The sequence below is a fragment of the Haliotis asinina genome, chromosome 5 (genome assembly GCF_037392515.1).
Source record: "Haliotis asinina isolate JCU_RB_2024 chromosome 5, JCU_Hal_asi_v2, whole genome shotgun sequence".
NCBI classification, from domain to species: domain Eukaryota; kingdom Metazoa; phylum Mollusca; class Gastropoda; order Lepetellida; family Haliotidae; genus Haliotis; species Haliotis asinina.
This window is the reverse complement of record NC_090284.1, coordinates 62,841,130-62,856,479: the sequence shown is the minus strand read 5'-3', so window position 1 is coordinate 62,856,479 and position 15,350 is coordinate 62,841,130. Positions and strand designations below refer to the sequence as shown.

Below are 15,350 nucleotides of genomic sequence, written 5' to 3'. Positions count from 1 at the left end.
AATAATACGCCCTTGGTCCAACCAGCCTACACTGATATCCATATACATATAAAGAAGGAAATCAATGTCAAATACCCTACTCAGGATTATGGGTGAATTCTGGGTGGGGAATTGTGGAATATACAGCTGTGATTCTTACTGAAATAAAGCCAGATAAATTCCCTTTCAAATAAATCCAAAATTATATAAATCAATAGGTTCACACCAATGCTCTCTGGTCAAAAATAAAACACAAGTATTATTTTTATTTCGTGGCATGATATATTGTGCGGGTGTGAGCCTATTGAAGGTAAAGGACAAAGATGGTGGATCCAATCACTTGATACCGTCAATTTCCCAACAAAGTCGTCTATTGCAGGTAAAAGAATAGTATTTGGTATTTCTTCTCCCAAAGGTGATTTTCGTAGGCAGTTTTTTTGTGTCTTTTCCCGAGTTCCATGCAACGTTACTCAGTACATAGTGCACTTATTTTGATAATTTTGAATCTATTTGAAATGGGAATATTATGTACTCCTCCAATGTAGGCTGTCACCAAAATTTGAAGACACTGGGTGTAACTGTTCATGAGATATATTAACAAGAGTTTGAAAAGTGGTCATAGAGCCGTCTTGACCTTGAAAATAAGGTCAAGGTCACCAAAATCTACAGGTGTCTGCATAATCCCTGAACATAGGCTGTCACCAAATTTTTAAGACATTGTGTACAACAGTTCGTGAGTTATAGAGTTAACAAGAATCGGGATGTATGTACAGACATTCCTGAATACAGAGTGGGGATTCAAAACAATGCAAATGCCTTAACCACTGGGCTACTCCATCACTCATAGTATGGTTGGGGACTCCAGAAACGGGCTTCACACATTGTACCCATGAGGGGAATCGAACTAGGGTCATCGGTGTGATGAGTTAACACATACCACTGCGCTACCACACCATCCCACCCAATCTTTGATCGCTGTGTTTGTATATCAGTTCAGAGAAGAAAAGACAATGTGCAGTTATATCATCCAAATGTAGTAAATGTAGTAAATGCCCCAGAAAATGAGAACAGTCAAGGTATTATTCCTTGTAAACACTATAAGTATTTTACTGTTAGCAATTTATGAAGTGTGTATGGGGCCAAAACCTATCTGGAAAACATTACCCTGCAAGTTTTCATTTTTGGACAATAAACAATACTTTTATTTGGTTTCATATTCTTCAAAATATACAACAGGCGGATCCATAAAGCAAAACCTAATTTGTCTGGCCTTATAAACAAGAGTCATCAGAAGATGACATATCCCCCCGGCCCCCACTTATTTGAAAGGACAAATCATCCGACAGTTACTTATTGTGTTTTTAGACCAAGTCAGAATTGTTTCCACTGAATTCATGAAAAATATAAATGCCATATATCTGTAATCAGAAAAAGTCACCATTTCAAGATCTGTCTGGTATACCTCCCAAGATCTTTTGAAAGATATGAAATAGTTTTCGAGTTGTGCTCTGGAAACAAAGTCAGCAACGTGTTCATGGAAAAGAGAAAATAATACATCATAAAAACCTGTAAATAGCAAAAGGCACCGCTTTGGGGTTTGCCACACATATCTACCAAGTAACACTGACAGATATTAAGAAGTTTTTGAGTTCTGCTCCGGAAATGGAACACACCTCTCACTTTTGAGAGTAAGTCCGAAACAGTTCCATGGAAACTGATAAAATAATAAATCACAAAAAACTGTAAGTAGCAAAAGGCACCACTTTAGGTTCTGATTGATGTATCTACCAAGTTTTGCCGAAAAATATTGAACGGTTTTTGAGTTCTGCTCCCGAAACGAAGCCCATCAATCCATTTTGAGAGTAAGTCCGAAACGTTTCCATAGAAACGGAGAAAATAATAAATCACAAAAACATGTAAATAGCAAACGGCACCACTTTGGTGTCTGCCACACATATCTACCAAGTAACACTGACAGATATTAAGATGTTTTTGAGTTCTGCTTCGGAAACGAATCACACCTCTCACTTTTGAGATTATGTCTGACACATTTCCATGAAAACCAAGAAACTAATAAATCACAAAAGCCTGTACATAGCAAAAGGCACCACTATAGGTTCTGACTGATATATCTACCAAGTTTTGCCGAAAAATATTGAACGGTTTTGGAGTTCTGCTCCAGAAACGAAGCCCAACCCACCATAAGACTAACACCAAAATGTTCCATTGAAAAACAAAAAAAAATATAAATGCCAAAAATCTGGATATAGCAAAAGGCACAACCACAGACTGAGATTACTATATCTATCAAGTTTGGTCTAAAAATACTGAATGGTTTCTGAGTTATGGTCCGGAAACAAAATGATTATGACTATATCCCACCGCATTACATGCAGGGGGGGGATAAACATGAAATACCAAGTTTTACCATACCCGTAAACTAAGACAGATTAATTACGTTAAAAATTTGGTGTAACTTGAACTTCTTTGTGAGGCTGACATACCACTGCACTTTTACCTCTCATTCTTGGAACCATCGCAGCCTATAGGTTGGTAGGGTTTTCCTCATGTCTCATTTCCAGGAATAAAAGAATGGCGAGAAAAGGCTGCGTGCAATGAGTGGGAGTAACGTTTTGCTGGTGGACAGTGCGTACATTTCGTCAAACTTGCAAGTTTGTTAATATAGACTTTCCCAAATGATGTGTGATAGGGAGAGAGCAATGGATGTTTTCGAACTGTCATATACAAGGCTGTCATTGATCAATGATCAAGTATCAAAACATCAATGAAAATATAAAAAATTACGCACAAGCTGTTGACAGATATCTCAAAAAATATTTAGAGTATAATAAGTAGGTATCTTTGAACATGTCAATAATTGTATCTCCTGTTCAGTTTGGCGTTATTACATAGACAGAGATTAAGCCTTGCGTATGTTACCAATATAGCAATCAGCTAATCAGGGCATGTTGCTCGACAATCTGCTCATGATTCACTTATAATACACCTCATAAAACTTAAAATAAATTGTAAATGTTTGGGAAAGTGACATGGTAATCGATTGGGTTTTTCCAGAAATGATATATTCCAGTATTGCAATTTCTTTCAGACACTTAATGACAATGTACACAGCATTTGGGCACAGTTGATCACATTTTCGTATCAATAACTACTGAGGAAGCTGGCAAAACCAGCATCTGTACAATCCTGCAAGTTGTCAATACCAGCATAAATCTCAGTACCCTCTGTGACTTTCATCATCATCATTTAAAAGCTCTCTAATCCAGCAGCTGTCAATTAATGTATATACGTCATGGAGAAGTTAAACTGTGGCCCAAATGATCAAGCAACCTAACCTACACTAAAGCTTCATCCCTGAATGTACATCATTTTCAAAGCAACAAGTAAAGCAATTTTAATTGAAAAAGTGCTCCTGTGAGATGGGAAATTCTGAATAAATTTAGACCTGCTTCATTTGGGCTTTAGAGGAATATGCAGTAGGGAAAGTAATGTGGTTCAGTGACTGTCCGACAGACTGCCTCTAACATTATGATGTGGGGTCCTATACAGTGACAACTCATTAATACGATACAGTTCATCAGAATCTTACTATAGCCTACAGACAATGTGCACGTATTGTTCATTTAAACTCATAGCAGTGTTGCTGGAGACCCCCAGTCACAGATAAAACAATGTACAAAGAACATGAAGAATGCCTATTATTTGGGCTGGGACAGGTAATGTAGATACATGGGACTGGTGGGTTATCAGTTGGACCCTGGTACCGATTACCCATCAATACCCAGACCCGTTTTAATCATGTTACTTATATATTGGGCAATGTAAAATGTCATTCTCTCACTTGAGACAATACTTGATACTTCAGTAAATTCATACGTAAGTGGGTGTTCAACAATAAGCATTAATCTTGTAACTCCAATGTCAACAGATAAAGATTTAGGGATGGGCATTTAAGCAAATTTGTGCATCCCTGAACTCATCTAAAACTGTGACAGATCTTGTTATACCTGGTATAGCCTATAACTACTCATATCTATTAACACTAGACACCATCAAACAGAAGAATTGCGTTTAATTCTACTACTGCTAGTAATTCATCAGAACACCCTCCTTCCCCCTACTATGAGTTGCTCACCGCCTAACAAGGACTAATCAATGCACGGATATAATTCATAAGCTCAGCTATTTCACGGAAATAGCTTCCTTCTAAGTAAGGATAAATATAGCTGTTACAGTGAGGCAGGCTTTGTTACGTAACATCAATATAGCACGCAAACCATATTTCAGAACATGTGGGCATTCTCAGATGGTTCGTTACTGACTCAACCGCCACATACCATCTGGTCTCGCATGACAAACACAGCTGTGTTGCTAAGTGCCAAATTACTGCAAGACCAAAATCTAATTGATCAAGTTACTTTTTGTGCATGCATGACATGAATTTGGTGAAACAATATTAAACGTCTTTTAGACATTTCTCATGTGAAGTGAAGTGATCAAAACAACAATTCATAACATTTGGGAATGAATACTAGGAAGAGTTAGGAAAACTGCTGCTTGCTGTACATCCTGTACACACCAGACAATCCAGTGACAGACTAAAAGACAAGTTAACAGATGAGTTTGTTTAACGCAACACTCTGCAATACTTCAGCTCTACGGAGGCTGTAGCAACAATTAAGACTGAAGAAGTAGGATGACATTCTTTCAAGCGTGTAGTGAAACATGTCACCATGCCCTATCGCCGGATCCATTAAGCTGTTTCATGCTTGCACTTCAAAAAGGTTAACTGCACTGAGCTTGCAATGTTAAAAAGGAAGCTTACTGGCTGCTATTTCATCAACATTTTGCCTGCTACAAAATACTTAATGACAGCATTTAGATAACTCATCATAACTTAATACTATATCAGTAGTGGTTTGGGAATTATGAGATATGTCGACTTTCCCACTAATGCTTCCCACTGAGAGGCAACATCAGTTTCAGGTGTTGAATAGTGTCCAGTCGCAATCTACAAAAAAATGTCACATTGCAATGTAGAAGATACAGTAGATAGGTACTCCCAGACATTCATTCTAACAGGGAATACAATTTTATGCAGGTATCAGAAATACAGGGAATTCAATTTTACGCAGGTATCAGAAATACAGGGAATACAATTTTATGCAGGTATCAGAAATACAGGGAATTCAACATCAGCAAGTTTTTACACTTGTTTTCAGCAATATTCCAGTAATATGGTGGGGAGGGGCGAACGGAAAGGAGGGGTAACCCCAAAACAAAACATTAATAAAAAACCCACCAGAAATGCTGAGTGAGTGAGTGAATATGGTCTTACGCCACTTTTAGCTATATTCCAGCACGGTGGGGAACACCAGAAATGGTCTTTACACATTGTACCCATTTGGGAATCAAAATCTCAAATCTTTGATGTCAACAGCGAATACTTCTGCCACTTGGCAACACTACCACCTTCAAATAAATATATCTGGGCCCAGATTTTCGAAGCTCTCTTAACATTAACTTATGACTATCTTAGTGCTAAGAGAGCTTCGAAAATCTAGGTCCTGAACAGGTTTGTGTCACTGTAATGCTTTTTGATGCCTGCAGGCTTGGGATAGTTGTACATGTTAACTTTGACAGATACTATGATATATCGCAGTCTGCACATCCTGCACCCTATTTGTACAGGCATGTAAGTCCAAGCTACTTTCTTTGGTGCATTGTGCCTTTCAGCAATAAACTGGCTACGTGACAAAATCTGTCAATACGTCAGACTGGTCAAGACAGCCTACTGGTCAACATCATTAGCATCGATCTATACAACTGGGATACGCTGACATGCATCAGTCAAGTGAGTCAGACTGACAACCTGAATCCTAATGCAGTTAGCCAGCTGTACTATCACATTGACTACGGTATCGTGACAATGAGGGTGGGGTTATGCTGCAAGCAATCTCTTTGTGCCATTTCCTGGGAAAAGAACCTCCATGGCCTACATGTTTGAGAATAACGGCCTTGACATGTGTACACTTAAGTGCGTACACTGGAGCAGAACGATTCATCTCTCACAAACAGAAAAGTGTTGTGTCTTGAACACAGGATAAATGAACACAACTATATGCACTGGTCGCAGGGTGTTGAGTGACCCTATAATGACACTGTCACCATACCATGTGGTTCTTTGGTCGTGAGGACAAGGACTGTAGCACACAATGCCTCAATGAAAACCCTAGGCAAATTAAAAATACCACACACTTCATAACATTATGATCATTAGATAATCCCAACCGACGATGAACAAATATTGTTTTGCTGTTTTTTTTTCATATTTATGGCTGGCCAGAGTTAATGTATTTTTGTGAATGTTTGTACGTACAATCTCAGAAGGCACTAAGGGTCTATAAAGGCACAATGTCAGCAAAGATCAGATAGGGCAAGTCTTAAAGGTCTTTGTCAATTTCAAATTTGAAATTTGGCTCCATACTTATGTAGACAAAGGTACGCCGATACATTTAGCTTGAGCAGATGCTGTAAATACGAGTCTGTACAAACATTTCTCTTACAGCCAAAAATTATTACTTCGAAGCTCGACTGGACAAATGTTAATCTACTTGCATTAGGTGCAACTTAAAAACCTAGCTGCACCAAATTCCAGCTGTACTGCTCTTCGTGCAACATGTAGTTGTTTTGTTATAAGTTTACTCACTAAAAACTGTCTTGCACCTGGTGCAAGTTAGACTAATAACTAGGCTGCACTTTGTAATATTGGGTTGCACCAGTGCAAGCACTAGATAGACCACTGCAGTTTCATATTGACTTGGAGTTTATGGATGTGATCACAACCTCCTGTTGACCATGATAAAAATTTTGACCAAAATGTTTGCACAAATTCACATTCCCATAACAAGTGAAAAAATAGATTACTTTTCTTCATCATAAAATGAACATAAATCAGAAATACAATTTTTTTTTAAAGAAATGTATTGGTAGTTAAAATTCTTATAGTGTTCTTATAGTATCCTAAAATTATCTCAATTAGGTGTCTTGCCCTGATTTAAACGATTTTTAGGAAAATGGAGTTTCAGAAAAGCCTACACTGAAAACCCTTTTGCCACTTAAACTGTGTTGTCTTGGTGTCCAGTTTGAAGAACAAAGGATATAGTAATAGGCTTTTGAACCTTTATTAATTGAAAGTAACCATCTAGTAATTGGTGTATTTCCTGCACACTGTCCAATGTTTTCTTCCACTACTCACAAGACAGCACAATATTTTCTTACAAAGCTAATGACACCATGGCATTCTAAAAAAAATAATTCAATTGATACCTTTCATAAAAAATCAGACAGGTAACTGCCATTTTCATCAGCAAGATCACAAATTTCAGAGACACCTTTTTGATACCACCCTTCATAAAAATAGTTTTCCTATCAATAACAACATTACTATTACAAAATATATGATCAGACAAGAAATCTTCGAAACTATCAGGATCAATTTTACTTGAAAAATCAAGATCAATCATCTTTACCAAACATTGCTCAGTTCAGCAGGGAGTTGAAATTCTAATGAAGTCTGAAAAAGGTATTTTCTTTCACAAAAACTCTTAATGGCTTTTATATCATGGCTTGTTCAAAGAGGACTGAATTAATAATATTCTTAATCATTATGTTTGATAATTCCAAATCTTGTGTTTGTGTGAATGGTGAGTGAATGAATTGTTTTGTAAAAATTCACACCTGTATCCCATTAGATTACTGTATATCCTCCGACTGAGAGGTCTCCTGCTCTTAGTTTTGAGTGTAACAGGGCTTCAGAAATCAAATTTAAATTACAAAAAAGGTGTATGGGTTCTGTCTGTGCCTGGACCTGACAATCTAGTGGTTGATATATTATAACAATTTATTGATGAGCCAATTTTCATACTGATAATCGCTGTCAATTTTGACAATGTCAAGCTAGCTGGCAAGCATATATTTTTAATCTTGTTAAAACTGAGGCACACTTCATAACATCATGATTAATCATTTTGGGTCATCCCAAATGATTGATATTCTCATGAATATCAATTTGCATCATTTTGCTGTTTTAGACGTAATCATAGATGGCCAGAGGAAGTATATCTTTTGCGAACATTTGGCTCAGAAGGTACTGAGGATCTATTAAGGCACTATGTCAGCAGATATCAGATAGGGCAAGTCCCAATCATCATTGCCAAAGTCACAAAAATGTATCACTACATGGCAGGTTAACTCTGAAAGACATCCAGTGTATAACTGATGATGGGCCCCGTCGGAGTGGGATGGGCACTTAGTTTTTGAAGCAGGGGGTGACCGGTTTCATTCTAAGTGAACTCATAAGACCATTCTGCATTGGCTGTGCAGCCCTTTATATACTCTGTGTGCGCGTGGGCAATTGTGTGATGTCATAGTGAGCAAGGGTTGGTGATTGACACTATGATGTCATTAACTATTGTGCGTGTTGGCAGTGGTTCAGCTGGAATCACACAAATCTTGGTAAAGTTGACAGAGTTTAATCATGTATGATGACTTATACGAGTATAACTCAAAATTAGTATACATACCGCTGACTAGAAATGTCTCGTCCAGGCAATGTGGACAGCTTAAAATAGTTGATAATACCTGTTACCAATGCCACAGCTTATTTTGCCAGCTGGTGTTGCTACGCTGGCTGTTTTTGAATGTCAGTCTTTAGCTACGTCCGGGACACAACTCACTTTATACAAAGATTAGAGTCGCTTCATATTCCACTAATTTCCAGCTCACCAACATGTCCTCCTAGTCACATTAGACGTCACATCACTCTATACCAACATCCCCAACCAAGGGGGACTGTTAGTCGTCGCTAAACCAATTCACAGATACAAGCCTAACTGGCAAATCAGCGCCACCAGCATTCTGGGGCTTCTCAAAACTGTACTCCACAAAAACAACTTCGTTTTTAACGGCCAACACTACCTACAGGTAGGAGGGACGGCTATGGGCACCAAACTAGCACCATCATATGCCAACATATTCATGGGGGAATTAGAAACTAAACTCCTCTCACTACATGCTGACCAACCGCACATCTACATGCGATTCATTGACGATATTTTCCTAGTATGGACACTAGGCCATTCCCGCCTACAAGCCTTCATTAAATACAAATGTACCTTCATGAAGCTCATCCCACTATAAAATTCATAGCCGAATTTTCACCCTACAAGGTCGCTTTTCTAGACAAATGGGTCAGTCTAGACAAAAAGAATAAGCTATGTTTTTCTCTATATTGCAAGTGAACCAACACACACTCTTTCCTGTTGTACACGTCATGTCACCCTAGACATGTTAAAACTAAGCCACTTCCTTAGACTCAAACATACCTGCGCCTCTACTGAAGAGTATGAAAAACACAGCCTCAACCTCAAACTTCTACCTAAAGTGTGGATACCCCAAGAGACTGATACAACAGAACAAAGACAAGGCTGACGGCAATGACAGGGAGACCCTCCTGACAGCCAGTGTAACACCGTCTGAGACCAAACAAAAAGCTATGGTCTTTGTTTGTGATTTCAATCCAATGAACATGGAGTTCAATGTCATTATCCAGAAGCGATGGCATCTGCTATCCGGATCAGAAATATGAGAAAAAGTGTTAAACTCACCCCACATTACGGCCTACAGGAGGAACATAACCCTAAAGGACTATCTAGTACGAGCCTCACTAGAATACACCCAAAAATATGCCACAGATCAGCGGCTGGTAAGTAACATTCCTTGACGACCCATGCAACAAACAAAACTCCAAAATCTGCATTATAATAAACTGATAGACACTTTCCACAGTACAGTGTCTGGTGTCAAATACCATAAATGACAATACAGATGCACCTACAAAAATGTGGTCTATCTACTCACTTGCAAAAGATGCAAAAAACAATATGTAGGGGAAACCAATAGATGCTTCAAATCGAGGCTTAATGAACACTTTGCTGACATTATGCACAACAGAGACGAACCTGTTGCGATCCATTTCAACTCAGAAAAACATGGCAAATCGAATCTCACCTATGAGATCATCGCACAAACTCAGACAGGACCCTGAGCTTGTTAGTACCACCCAAAAGAGGAGGACACTGGAACTGAGGTGGATATTCAGACTCCACACGTTTGCCCGGACAAGGCCGACAAGACAGTTGGCTAAGGTATCCCCCTCGTCTTCTTCATTTAGACATCCAGTGTAGTCAAACATGTACAGTGATGAAAGTTGGTTACATGTCTCATCTTTGAGTGAGTGAACTACTGTCAGCAACTCTCCAACAACAGAATGGGATATTATACTAACAAGTGTTTGTCACAGATGTGGCAATATTCCCCGCCACTAAAGAAGAATGAAATATTTGACACATTCACTACTGTTTACTTTCACGTCACACACAAGATGCCTGACATCATAATCCCCCTATGTAGGCTATGGTCCAAATTGAACACACTGGGTGCAATGTTTTATGAGATATTGCATTTACACAAGTTTGAAAGTGGTCAAGGAGTCATGATAACCTTGAAAATAAGTTCAAGGTCATATAAATTGAATGGTGTTCGTGTAATCCCCCCATTTAGGCCATTGGGTACAACTGTTCATGAGACATCAGGTTAATAAGATTGGGACAGACGGATGGATGCTGCTGAGTATATAGTCGCCCATTTCGCGTTGCAGCTGAGGAACAACAAAACAAAGGAACACAAAGTATCTGGGTGGTGAGGGTGAAATCCTAAATCATGTAATACCCCACTACACAGTGTAAGTGCATTGCTAACATTCCATAAGATTTGAGATTCCACAGTACTATAGGACAGACACAATGATAAGTGCATGTTTGTAGGCTGTGCACAGTTGGCTCAGAAGGTATTGAGGATCTATTAAGGCACTATGTCAGCAGAGATCAGATAGGGCAAGTCCCAATCATCATCGCCAATGTTACACACATTTCTAGTTTTGTTAATCCTGTTTGCCATTTCACCATCATTAAACAAGAGTCATCAGAAGAAGACATATCCCCCCAGCCCCCACTTATTTGAAAGGACAAATCATCCGTCAATTACTTATTGTGTTTTTAGACCAAGTCTGAATTGTTTCCATGGAATTCATGAAAAATATAAATGCCATATATCTGTAATCAGAAAAAGTCACCATTTCAAGATGTCTCATATATCTGCCAAGATCTTTTGAAAGATATGAAATGGTTTTTGAGTTGTGCTCCAGAAACGAAGTCAGCAACGTGTTCATAGAACCGAGAAAATAATACATCACAAAAACCTGTAAACAGCAAAAGGAACCACTTTGGGGTCTGCCACACATATCTACCAAGTAACACTGACAGATATTAGGAAGTTTTTGAGTTCTGCTCCAGAAACCAAACACACCTCTCACTTTTGAGACTAAATACGAAACACTTCAATGGAAACCGAGAAACTAACACATCACAAAAACCTGTAAGTAGCAAAAGGCACCACTTTAGGTTCCGATTGATATATCTGCCAAGTTCTGCAGAAAAATATTGAATGGTTTTTAAGTTCTGCTCCGGAAACGAAGCTCATCCCTTCATTTTGAGACTAAGTCCGAAACATTTCCAAAAATAATAAATCACAAAAACCTGTAAATACCAAAAGGCACCACTTTGGGGCCTGCCACATACATCTACCAAGTTTCGCAGAAAAATATTGAACGGTTTTTGAGTTCTTCTCCGGAAACGAAGCCAAGCCCACCATTAGATAACTCCAAAATGTTCCATGGAAAAACAAAATAAAATACAAATGCTAAAACTCTGTAAATAGCAAAAGGCACAACTATAGGTTGAGATCATTATATCTATCAAGTTTGGTCTAAAAATACTGAACGGTTTCTGAGTTACGCTCCGGAAACAAAATGATCACAGATGGACAGATGGACGGACAGACAGAGGCGTCGACTATATCCCCCCCACATTACATGCTGGTGGATAATTAATCAAGAATTTATATTCAACTACTACAAACATTTTAGTGTAGAGGATTGTGACTGAGAGTTTAGTTTTATGCCGCACTCAGCAATATTCCAGCTATAGTGGTCTGTAAACTATTGAGTTTGCACCAGACAATCCTGTGATCAACAGAATAAGCACTGATCTGCATAACTGAGAACGGATGGCATGTGTCAACCAAGTCAGCGAGTCTGACCAAATGATTTGGGTTGTATAGAAATGTTAAAGTACCATGGCCATGAAGAGCTCATGTGTCTCTAGAGATCTATTAGTCATATTTAGTCATCCCAACAGTAAGAAAGACTAAGCATCTCTCACGAAGCTAACTGAATGGATGGACGTGTGTGTACAACTTTCAATTCCTTTGAAAAGACTGAAGCAAAAGTCCATTGTGCAGGGTGTTATGGATGCAGCAATGTACATCCAATACAAACACAATGGATGCAGTAAACTTTACACTGTGTCCTCAGGAATGCACAATAATATAGTAACTCCTATTTTACTGTCAAGGTAGTAAATTGGAGACATGAACATGAATGCTCACTTTTTTGAGTAGGGATGTCACAATACGAATGTCATGATACGGATGTTTCATGAATCGATACATATCACGATGCCCATATCAAGATTCAATACACATCATGATACCTATTTTCCTGGTATTATTGTGTAAGTTTAGTTATATTTTGAACACAGTTTTGAATATATCGTCTTAGAAACAGTACTGATGTATCAATGTATCGTTGCAACCCTATTTAAGAAATATGATCTTTCAAAACTTGTTTCCTTTGTTCTTCAGTATATTTTTTGCACTCCCATCTTGACAAGAAGCATATTGATGTAAATTGTTCCCCTAATTAAAATAGTTATTTTAATTTTAATGTTCAGTAAATTATACAATTTCAAAACTTTGCAGAACCTGCATATTACTTGTAAGGATCCTGGAACGTTAGCAACTTGGTGCCATCTGGACCCATAGTTTTGTAGGTCAAGGTCAACCCCCGGCTGCTTGTAGGCTGTTAGTCTGTCGTACAGACCCCGAAGTAAATATATCCAAGAAAGCCCACACAAGTCTAGAAAATGTGGCAAGTCTAAAGTCTCAGGGCTCCATTTCATACTATTTTTTTTCACTTTCACTATGAACCTTTTTTCAGTAAAACATGTTCATTTCAGAGACTAGCTGTTAGTCTAGTTGGCTGTGCACAGTTGGCTCAGAAGGTATTGAGGATCTATTAAGGCACTATGTCAGCAGAGATCAGATAGGGCAAGTCCCAATCATCATTGCCAATGTTACACAGACAGGTCATCCATGCTGCAACTACCCATTTGTGATTATCCCTGAATTTCACTAATTTTCAGCACTTCAGGCTTGCTTCTAGCATGCAGTTTCTTTGTCTATGGAGTGAGTGAGTTTAGTTTTACGCCGCACTCAGCAATATTCCAGCAATATGGTGTTGGTCTGTAAATAATCGAGTCGGGACCAGACAATTCAGTGACCAACAATATGACCATCAATCTGCGCACTTGAAAACCGATGCCTGACCACAATATCCTGTTAGTTGCCTCTTACTCTTACTACAAGCATGGTCGCCTTTACGGCAAGCATGGGTTGCTGAAGGCCTATTTTACCCTGGAACCTTCCTGGTGCTTTGTCTATGGAACCATGGAAACAGATTGCTCTTCTGTCAGCAACCGTCTGAAACACACCCTGCCTACCAGGACCCTTGGTCAGCTTTTGCTTCCTTTAAATCCCTGGACATTTAGCATTTAAAATACATAGAATAGTTGACATGGAATGAATATTCCCGACTTTAATACATATGAAAAGTGGTTTCGGCCAATACAAAATACTGGTGTTCGTGCTTGTACAACTAAGTCCTGTCAGATATCTATTGTCTGTCTTAGAGTTTGCCCAAATACTTTGTGACTAGTGAAAAGTTTTGCACAAGGACTGGCCACTCCACAAATGATGACACTGCTAAGATGTCTTTGATGAATATCCAGGTCAAGTGACACTATTGTCTGAGATTTGTTTGCTACTAGACACATTTCACTACACAAAAACTAATCTCTAACAGAAATCTGATAAACTCATTTCCCAGTAAATATGAGTACTTTTGTTACTGCTAGTTGTTGTGTCTGTAACCTGTAAGACTTGGCTCAGAAGGTACTGAGGATCTATTAAGGCACTATGTCAGCAGAGATCAGATAGGGCAAGTCCCAATCATCATTGCCAACGCCACCAAAGTTACAGACAGTTATGCATTCACATTGCCAAATATATTTTCCTTTGTAAGTCTGCATGGCCAGGACAAGTCATAACCATACTGACCACTCGTCATGTCCTATGTCATGGTCCTCTAACAGCAGAGGCAGTACCTTCGTACATCACGGTTTTGACAAAAGTAGCAAACATTAACAGTTAAACTTACGAGGAACAGCCAACAAAATCAAAAGTGTTAGAATTAAGCATTTAGGTTATTATCAAAATGAATTTATCAGACTTACAAAACATGTATCATCTGACATACATACAGCATGTACCTCTGATTTCTCCCTTTTATCAACTGGGGGTAAATCACACCTTCACTGGTTTCCCGCAATTATCAACTAGGTATAAAGCATATATCAACAAGGTTTCCAGCAATTATCAACTGGGTATTCAGCATATATCAACTGGGTTTCCAGCATATATCAACTGGGTATCTAGCATATATCAACTAGGTTTCTAGCACACCTACACTGGGTTTCCAGTTTACATCCATCTTGGTATGAAACAAAATGACTATGTGATCAATATTCCCTGCAATGGCAAAATACACTTCATGAATCTGTCTACTAGTTATGATTTTAGAGTATGTCAAACATCTTGGTGAGCATATGTGGAAGGAGAGTACTGTGAGGTTTTACAGTTCTGCTCTGGAAAAGAACACTACCACAAAATTCACTAGAGGCCCAACTTGTTGGAAACGCAAAAAATATTTGATTCAGAAAACCAAACATACCAAGGTGCCAGTACACCACCAGACCTATCTATGTGCTAAGTTTTGTAAAGAAACAGTGAATGGTTTTAAAGTTCTGCTCCAGAAAAGAGCACAGACGTCGATTTCAGTCAACGTCAAACAATTCACATACAACTGTATCCTCCCAAGAGGCACATTTATGGATCATTGAACATTTGAACATGGGTACCAAGCCTAATAACGGTAAAGTTTGGGAGATTTGCTCCAAACATCCTCAGTCAATCACAGTCTAGTCATGTTTCCACGGAAACAAAAAAAACCCCCAAAATCCAAAAAAAAATAATAAAAAAAATAAAACAAAATT

At 38.5% G+C, this 15,350-nt stretch overlaps 1 protein-coding gene across 1 annotated transcript in view; it reads right to left on the bottom strand.

The window, feature by feature from the left end:
• The window catches only part of LOC137285002 (nucleolar RNA helicase 2-like), a 31,554-nt gene that overhangs the window by 5,068 nt on the left and 11,136 nt on the right, over positions 1 to 15,350 (bottom strand). The gene's annotated exons all lie outside the window — the stretch shown is intronic.